Genomic DNA, 9,700 nt, shown 5'->3' with positions numbered 1-9,700 from the left:
TGTTAATGACTTTAATGAGCTGTTCAGGAAGACAAGAGGGATTTGTGCAAGAGGCGGGTGTGGTGGCATCCTGAACCCATCTGTTCAACAACAACAACAACATGAAAGACAAAATTGATTTTCCCTTTTACTGCTGAGTTCCAGCCAGCTGCTCCGGAATATGAAAGAGCTGTGGAGCAAAGTAAGGTCATGTTTCTTAATTCCAAAGCACTTTCAGAGTGCTACTACAAAAGCGAAATCCTGTCCTAGCAAGCTGTGTGTGTGAACCCAGCCTGTCTTCTGCAACTGGGCAGGGAGAATTTCTGGCAGCTGCCTGTTAGAGAGACCTACAAAGCTCGGAAGAGCTCTCTGCAAAACTCTACCTGAAAAGATGCTTCTAGGACACAATGTCTAATGCTAATCTCCCACCCACCAGTTTTCCAGCTGTGTAACTCTCTCACTCCTTCATCTCTGGCAAAGCTAAACAGAGGGCAGTCCCAGTAAATGCTGCAGGAAACATCCTGTGCTGTACCAGTGCACACATCTGGTGTTAAGATGCTCAAAGAGTTGGATTAGGATCCTAGCTTTTGTTCCGAGGGAGCAGCAGAAGGCCAGATATGGCAGTCGTGGGCACACCAGACACACAGACGGGCAGCTAGCTCCTCACTGTGAAGGAGAAGCTGAGCCAGACATCTGAGAAGGCAGGGGGTGCACAATGGGAATGCTTAATGGCAAAGGAAAAAACCTGGCAGACATTTGAAAATGTGTTCAAACCTCTTGTTAAAGAGGATTTAAGAACTAGGCGTGCGTAGGGAAAAGAAGCTTAATTTATGATGAATGTTAATACCAGCTCCTCGCATACGATACTGGCCTCAAGCATCCCTGAGGGTATTTGAGGGACTAGTGCTGTGGTGATGATTCCAGCGTATAGTGGAAATTCGCTTGCGTTATTAAACAAATCTTGCCCCGCATTGGCCTTTAGTTTGATGTACGTAGCGCGTAGTCTATCTTAGCCAGCTGGGGGGACAGGATGCAGCAACCTGACATTTTGAAAATAAGTTGGAAAACTGCTGAATGAGATCCTCTCCTTCATCATGCTCCACCAAATGTAATAGGGGTTAAATATTTTAAAATTTGGAACAAAACCCCAAAGTTTTGAATAAATAGTGTTTACCCTTTGGCCGTATTTGTTTAGCATAACATTCATTATGGATGGAACATTTAAACATTTGCAAAGTTAAATATTTGATTTGACTTATTATAGAAATCAGCCCTAATTGCCTTGTTCCCATTAAATCCTCTCCTTCCCAAAGAAGGAGAGTCAAAAAAATTTACCCTAGCCAGAATTCACTAGCTGTTATTATCCATTTATAACTGACCTCTAGCTCCTGAGGTAGTTGACTAACTAGCTGATATTCACAGAAGTAGCAAGAGGGAGAAAATTTGGCCAACAAACCATGTTGACTTCTTTGCATCTTTTTCTATTTTCCACTGAGCATTCCCAGCCTACAAACCCCAACTGTTCTAGGGGTTAAATAATAAAATTCAGTGGTTTTCCCTCTAGGTCACTGGTCACAGTCCACCACAGGTCATGCCACAACCAGCTAATGGCTGCTAAGTGGTCTGTGTGAAATTAGTTTAGTGGGTCTCAAGCCAGACGCTAGTTGACAGATGCCCAAAAATCACTACTCCAATTGGCTTCCTTGTTGGCAGTCACAGCAGGTTGGTCAAGGCCATGCAAATGCAGCAGTTCCCCAAGGCTAGGAGCACAGACAGGGTTGCTTGTGAATACTTTCCTCTGTTGTGAATGCCAGAAGTCTTCAGAGAAGGTCACAGCACAATGCTGTGAGAGCCAGTGTCTGAGGACCAAGCCATCACCTCTGATTCAGCAATCCAGGGAAGTGGTGGTAGCAAAGGTAGGAAACTGCTGCTGAAGACTCCCAGCAGAGGCAGTCCTGATGTCAAGGAGCAGATGCAAGGTGGCAATGGGAATCTTCATCAAAGTTTTTGCCCTTTGGCTTGTCCTGCACAGGAGAGCAGGCTGCAGAGCTGCCGGTCAGACTAAAGCAACTTAGCATTCCCTGCAGTAACAATAAAAATCCAATCTCCCTCCCTCTCGGCCTTTTTCTCCTGATGACAAAATTAAATGACCCTACTTTTTTGGCAGCAGGAAACTTCACAATTAAATATAGAAGCAAAGCAGACTTTCAGATGGAACTTACAGCAAGGGAACAACAGATGGCATTGTTTGCTGGGCTGGAAAAGCTGCATCTGCTCCTAGAAGAAATGCTAATCGGAACTTAATTAGGCATTCAGAGGGAACCGTACCCCATCCCCAGGACAACGGCCATGTGTATGCGATCCTGGGAAACACAAGGAAGTAGATACAAAGTCATCAAAAATCCTCACTGGACCAAGTCCAAATTAAGTGCATAGTGTGATAGGGTAACCCAGAGGCTTTCTTTGTGCTGAAATCCATCCAAGCCACTCAAAATAAAAATGTAATTGGCAAAGACTTATTTTATTTCATTTGCAAGTGGTCAGTGATTTTGTTTTCAGTTTCAAAGCAAATAATGCTAACATGACACTGGAATCAGATCCTGCCCTGGCTGCTCTCTGACTCTCTGAGGTGTGACAAAGTTAAAGGGTAGCTGAGATCTTTATAGCAAGTACCGCAAATGGGGATAATAGAGTCGGAAAGATCAATAGCATGCACCTTGCCTAGGATAACTGATCCCTCTATAGAAGCACAAAGGAAGAAAAGAGGAGGGTGGTGGAAGACATTCCCCGGTTCACCCCAACTAGGTGTTCAAGCACAAAATGAGCCCCGTGGCGTGCATTGCCTGTGCATGGTCTAAAGCAGAGCAGAGGACGTTGTTCCTCCTTCCCTCCCTCAGCCCTGCCAGCTTACCCCAGAGGTGCAGGCAGGCAGGCAAGGCGCTGTGTGTCCTTATTTCAGTGTCTTCTGTTTGGGGTACCAAACTGCCACCTCAATTTGGAGCCGGCAGAGCTGTTTGCAAAACAAGAGTACCAAGCGTTTCACCAAGAGGCTGGCCTCAGCTGCCAAATTTGCCGCCACCACAGAGGTCCACATTGTGCTGAGCTTTTGCATTCAAGACCCCATCTTGTTTTAATATCCTCTTTTTTCTCTAACTTGGGTCATGGCAGCATGCCCCGGCGTGGTGCCTGGTGCTGCTCTGTGTACCTGGGCTCACCTTGCCGCTTCAGATGCCTGGGACAACGTGCACCTCATCGGCAGTGCCAATGGGGACCTCCTTTTTGCTGATCATACACCCTACTTCCACCAGCCCTGGAAACATGCCGCATGGGTAAATCGGCATCCAGGCCTTTTACACCTAAAAGATGTTTAAAGATAAACAGGGGTCATTACTGATTTCAAACAATACTCTCCAAACATTGCTCGAAAATCAGCGGAGACCAAAGGTGTTTTGGAGCAAGTGTCTTAGAGCTGCAGTAAAGGAAAGAGTTTTCTTGGCACTGAGGCAACTTTCAGCAACGCCAAAGAGTGGTGAAGAGAAATGTAACAGGATCCTAAACCGTTTCTGCTTTCAGCGCCATTCTGCTTCAAAGGGATGTCAAATCCTGGTCTGGCACAAACCTCAGGGCAACTAGAAGAACAAGTGGTCCTCCTGACAAATGACTTTGCTGCAGATGCTGAAGCTGTAGGCACTGATCACCATTATTTGAGGGACTGTTGTGCCCCGCCACCACCACAATTTTGAGCCCCTGACTTGGCTGGCTGGCTCTGAGCAGCCTCCCATGGGGTGTGAGTGCGCTCTGTATCCCATTAAATATCATGACCCCATCATGTCTCTGAGAGGAACCTTGGAGATTTGCTGACCGTCTGTAGCTCACTGACAGCAGATTTATTACTGCTCTAATTTGGAAGAGACTTCTCCAATGTTGGAAGTGGTGGCTGTACCCTTGTGCATGCTGACCTGGAGCTGGCCTTCTCCCAAACACTGTATCTCCATGGTGTATGGCAGGGGACAGGCGCTGGGAGCAGTTTTTGCAGAAAGGTGTCCAAGGTCACAGAAATCAGGCAAGGCCATGTGCAGAGGTGCTGATTTCCACGCTGGGGACAGCATGAACTAACCTGTTTTAGCAGAGCAGCAGTGGGCTGCACAAGTCAGGTCTTTCTATGCAATGCAGGTGGATGGATGGGTTGCCCTGTTCTCTTCAGAAGCTGTCCAAGCAACTGTTCTCTCACATTACCTTCATGTGGTGAGGGCTGAAACATCCAAGGTGTCACAGCTACCATCCTCCTGCTGTTCATTGCCCATGCACCGGTAGGACCGAAAGATCTAACAGCCCAGTTGAAGGACAGATGTCCTCACACCATGAGATTGTGCTAAATGAGGCCAGCCGGCCAGCACAAGCTTTGGACTCAGCTGACTTGTGAGTGTTGAAGCTCAAGGACACGGCAAATGGCAAAGACCACAAGGGCTCAGCTTTCCAAGGACAGCTGGAGAGCTGGTCCCAGCTCATCCACATGTATCAGCACATGGGGCTCAAAGCAGGGCTGCTGCTGACCCAGTGTGAAGCTTTCCAGTGTTCAAGGTCTGAGAGCAGACGCAGACTTTGGCTGGCTGCCTGGAGTTTAAATGTCTGTGTTTTAGACCCAGACTTCCTTCTGAGCGGTTCCAGAGGGAAAAGAAAAGAGGGGAAAAAATAATCAAAAAGCGTTCCCAAGAACCTAATTTATCTGTCAATGGCCAGTTTTCTGCCATCCCTTGAATCTGAGAAAGGCAGAGAGGAAGCGTGACCGGGGAGCACGACGGGCCTCTTGGCTGCCCTCTTTGGCTAGGGGGGTACCGGAGGCAGCCAAGGGACTCCAGAGGAAGCAGCGAGCGGCTCCAGCTGGGCAGTGGTCCTGACAGCATCCTGCTAGCAGGAGACAGAGCACAGACTGCCGTGCTGTGAATCAGCCCCGGTACTGTCCGTGCTGCCTACTCGTTCCCGGGATTTGAAGGCTACATCCCTGGGCTGTCCACCTCTACGAGACCAAACTCTCTCTTTTTGGCAGGGGCAAGTGCGGGAAATGAAAAGGTGATCCCAGGAGGTTCTCAGCACCCTCCTTCCCAGCAGGATAGCATGCGAGTTGTTTTCTTGAAAATGAGGTCATTATTTATTCTCCATGTTAAACAGGGCAGCTCAATGACTCCCTTCTGACCTTGTCTGAGAACTTGTTTCAAAATCTGGCCTGTAAAGACACATTTCCAACAGCACCAAGGCTCAGCACCTGGGGCTTCTGGAGCAGGTTTTCTTGTTCTGGGAGAAAGGATTACCAGAGGGTGCATATATTAAAAAAAAAAAAAAAAGAAAAGGCAAAAAAAAGAGACAATTAGCTATTGCTGTAGAGTCCTCTAGTGGTGAATGTTTCACAAACCGCCCAAGTGTGCTCCCAAGTGAACTCAACCCCTCCATTTCTATTTTTGATTTACATAAAAATGCATATACAAAAAATGTCAACGTCCAAATTCAGTGCAACTGTTTTAACCATTTATGAACAGTGTCAAAGGCAGTGGTCCAAAGCCAAACAAACCAATCTTCCTTCCAACTATCCCTCAGTTACTGCATTCCAAATAGCATCTCCCATCCAAAGCTAGACAATATTCTTCCAGATGGGTGGGCTGAATCCCTATATGCATTAAACAATTCAGAATCTTGCCACCTCAGTTTCTGTTGTTGCCGCTGCTCAGAGAAATGACTGAAGAGAGAGAACCTGCAGAACTGAATCGTCACCACGTGTGCCAAAACACTTGCCATTTTAAAATCCAGACAAAAACTGGATGGTGGTACAGTGTTATTGTGCTGAAGAACATAGGCCAGCTCAGTCTCCAGCAGCCATAGCGGTGGGTTTAGATGAGATTTCAAACCCAAGTAATTTTAAATATTCTTCACTTTCCCCTTTTCGATCTCCTTCCTCCCATGTTGCCCCCAAGCCTACTTTATTTCTGTTCCTGTGCTCTATTGGTTCAAGGACATGGTCTTATGCAAAATCCATACCCAGCTCTAAGCAAAATGGTGTTTGCAGCAGTCTGAATATGTGATAGAGGAGTAAAAAGCTATTGCCTGCTGTGAGCTCCCTCTGCTAAAGAGAAAAGCACTACCCTTGACAGCATATTCCCCTTCCTAATGAGACCATCATGTCCATACCCCTGCTCTCTCCCTTCAGGCCTGGGTCTTCTGAAATATGGTTCAATTTCTGCTTCAGAACCAAGGAAGAAATCTTACAAAGGTTTAAGACTTCATTACAAAATATACTCTCACATGCTGCAACCAAATAATTGGGCAGTGTTTCTTTCCTAAGAGTCTTTTCTTCCCTTTCCCTCTGAATAATCACCCATGAATACTCTTTGAATTCCAGCTTCTGCATTGGAATAGCTATATTAGCACTGGCTGAAGACAACCTGCTAGTCATTGACAGGCATTGTAATTTAAGAAGCATCAAAAAGACCAAGAAATAAAATTGTTAGCAGACTGGAGGATGCTGCCTCTTAAAATGCTACTACACCCATGTTAACAAGCAATTCAGAGGACTGAAGCTTTAAGATTTTTTTTTAAAAAAGTATTTATCCTGTTCAATATTCGCCCTATATTTGAGCCAGCACATAAAAATAATGCAATCCTCGAGTCACATAATAATTTAGGCTGGAACAGATGACAGGCAGTCAGCTGGTCCAACACTCTGCGTAACACAGCCCAGCTAGACCAGGTTGCTCAGGGACTTGTCCAGCTGAGCTCCGAATGTCTCCCAGGCTGGCGATTCCTCCACCTTTCTGGCCCTTGTATGTAATACAGTGCCATATATTCAAAAAATTCGTGTAATGTTTCATCATTCTATGTAGCCAGACTCCGTGCTCTAGTTGCTACGCTTTTGTAGCTGCAAGCTGCAGTATTTGGTATGTGTTTGAATTTACAGGTCCGTTCCCTCTGCTTTACTTTAATTATTTTTCTTCAGGCCTGATGTCCCACCAGTAAGCAAAGACGCCTCCTGAATGCTTCTGCTGGGAAGTAAGGCTTTAAGCTTATCTCTGCCAAACCCTCTGCAGGGTCCAGATGCTCGCCGGTGTCACCGTTAATTAGACTCATTTCGGAAGTGCTTACTGCAAAGTTAAACTGAGCTACCAGCCACATATCAGTCCTGCCTGCATTAGTTTATATATCCCCTCCCATCCAAATCAATAATATTATGTACTAGTAAATAATAATGGTTTCATAAAGCTGAAGTAACAGAGATTGAGCGTGTTGTTTCAGCTAAAGAAATGAGCCCTGGGGGTCTGTTGTTTGGCTGTTGATTTTGTTATGTCCCATAGGAGGATTTCAAAACACTTTCAAAGTGGCTTTTCACCAGGGGATTAACAAGCAGACCATTGCCAGGGCCCTGGGAGAGCAGAGATTGTTGCATCTGAGTAGGAAAGTTTCCTTTTTTCTCCTTCTCCTGTCTTCTTCACACCGGTGAAAATCATGAAGAAAATAAAGTACCACGTTCATGAAACCTTCCCTTTACCTTATGCTGAATTTCAGTGACAACCAGAAAGTCCATTTTCAGCTACTGACTCCAAATTCCATTATTTTGTTTTTTTCTGTAGTTTAAATTTCTCCAAGTTTTTAAACGGAAGATTTCAAACACAGACTGTTAAATGTTTTTTAATTATTTTATTTTTTTTTACTGTAAAACTATTTTCTATCCAAAAAAATTGTTCACTGTAGCATTCTAACTGAATGAATTTCTTCCTCTTTATTCCTTCCAGATATAAGTTTCAGGAAAGAAAACCGCTCAGATACCAGGTAACTGACATGCCAGAACAACTAGACTAGATGAGAAGCTCTGGGATAACAAGATTTTTCAGATAAACAAGATGTTTATGTGAGAGGAACAGTAGTGGATATCTCCTGCAGCTTCTGCCTTACCTTATCTTTCCCCAGAAAACCCAAGGGATGTGAATAAAAGCCCATGTTCACACACAAAGGGGAGACAGATGTTCTCTGTCTTTTATAATGAGTTTTCAGAGGCATCAGCTGAGGCAGCTGGGAAATGCATGGCCTTTAGAGCAGGGTTCAAGCATCACCTTCTTTCAGAGGTATCTGGTTGAGTATCTGCCTGCTTCTCTTTCCTTCTAAGAATGACTGTCTGTCATTTCATTTTGGTTTATGCTGGTTCTCCTCCTACCCCTTTCTCTCCTTATTCTAATTTCTTAAGTGAAAATTAAAGGAGAAAATAATTACGGTAGAATCATTCCTTCTCCCTCTCAGCCATTACTCCAGTGTCAGGGAAAGCCCTAGGTATCATGTCAGGATGTAGGGAACGGTGGTGTCCACAGCTCTGCTCTAAGCTGTTGCAGCGGCGTGGGAGGCAGCAGCCAACACACCTTCCCTCCCTTCATCGTAGTGCCTCTTCCCACTCTCCTTCCCATTCCTCAGCCACCTGCTGTGGTCTTGCTCTACACCTGAGAGGAACATCTCCAGGTCCTGCAGGTCCTTCTCACATCTGCATGTCCTTGGGAAAGGAAATGTTCCTCATTTTGAGGTGAGGCTCTCATCTCTGTGCCGTAAGGCATTCAGCCATGAACTGCCTTGCAGAGGGTCTCCTAGGAGGGGGGAAAAGATATATACTCATGAGGTCATAGGAATATTGGTTGGAACAGGTATCTGAAGGTCATACAACTTCCCACTTGAAGCAGGCTATTGCCAACACTCATCCTTGCCACCTGTTTAATTCTGACTGTATCTGTCTTGTTCAGACCACCAAATGAAGGACCTTTGCAAATTCAAGGAACCTTGCTGTCACCTACAGAAGTTTTGCTTGAACGAGAGAGAGGAGACCTTGTGGAGTGTTTTCTACCTGGACAGAGTCCCATAATCAGAGTGGTTTACCCCCAAACTCTCTGTGATCCCTGGGGCTACACAGGTTGATGTACTGATAACTCTAGCTCAGGGGGCCCTTATTCCAGATGGCTTCTTAGATACTTTCATATTAAATTAGACAAACAGTGAAACCAAAAAAATCAGAAGAGGGGTTCAGTGGCTCAGAGGGAGCACCGTGCCTTCACCTCTATGTCTACATATCTTCTCACCTGTTCTTAACTCCCTGGAAGCACCATGCTGTCAAGGTGCTCTGTCAGAATAAGCAAAAACACAGAGGCTTTGTTATCTTTAGAAACCACAACATCACATGCCTGATCCATTTACAGATCAGAATTTATTCGCGGAAAAGTCACCACACATCTGCAATTCATATAAATTTTAAGAACCGTTTGTTTCTAACGCCTCACTGTAATTGCAGCCTGCATGCTTTCCATCAGGAGACCCTAAAATGGCTCCCAAAGGAGGGGAGAAAGGGTGTGTGGGGTGTTAATCAGAAATATCGGGGCCCTGACCACCCCTACCCCCCCCGAGATGCTGAGGAAGGAGGGACAGGGGGGGAGCAGCTGTAGTGGCAGGTAGAGAGCGAGCCCTGGTCCTCGTCCCTGAATCACTGCACATCGGGGGGGTCCCGGGGAGCCATGGAGATGTTTGGAGGATGCTGCATCGCGCGCAGGGCTGCTGCACCCCACGTGCGTGATCCGAGGTGCCAGTGCTGCGCTGCTGATCAAAGAGTTGGAAGCTCAGGTGTCTCCAGACTTTGCTTCATATTAATTACCTGCTATGTACATCTGATGTAATTAAAAGCCAGAGCATCTCTTCCCCTCAGTGC

The sequence above is a fragment of the Balearica regulorum genome, chromosome 12, assembly GCF_011004875.1.
Source record: "Balearica regulorum gibbericeps isolate bBalReg1 chromosome 12, bBalReg1.pri, whole genome shotgun sequence".
In the NCBI taxonomy this organism is placed as follows: Eukaryota; Metazoa; Chordata; class Aves; order Gruiformes; family Gruidae; genus Balearica; species Balearica regulorum.
Note: the sequence above shows the minus strand (reverse complement) of the source record.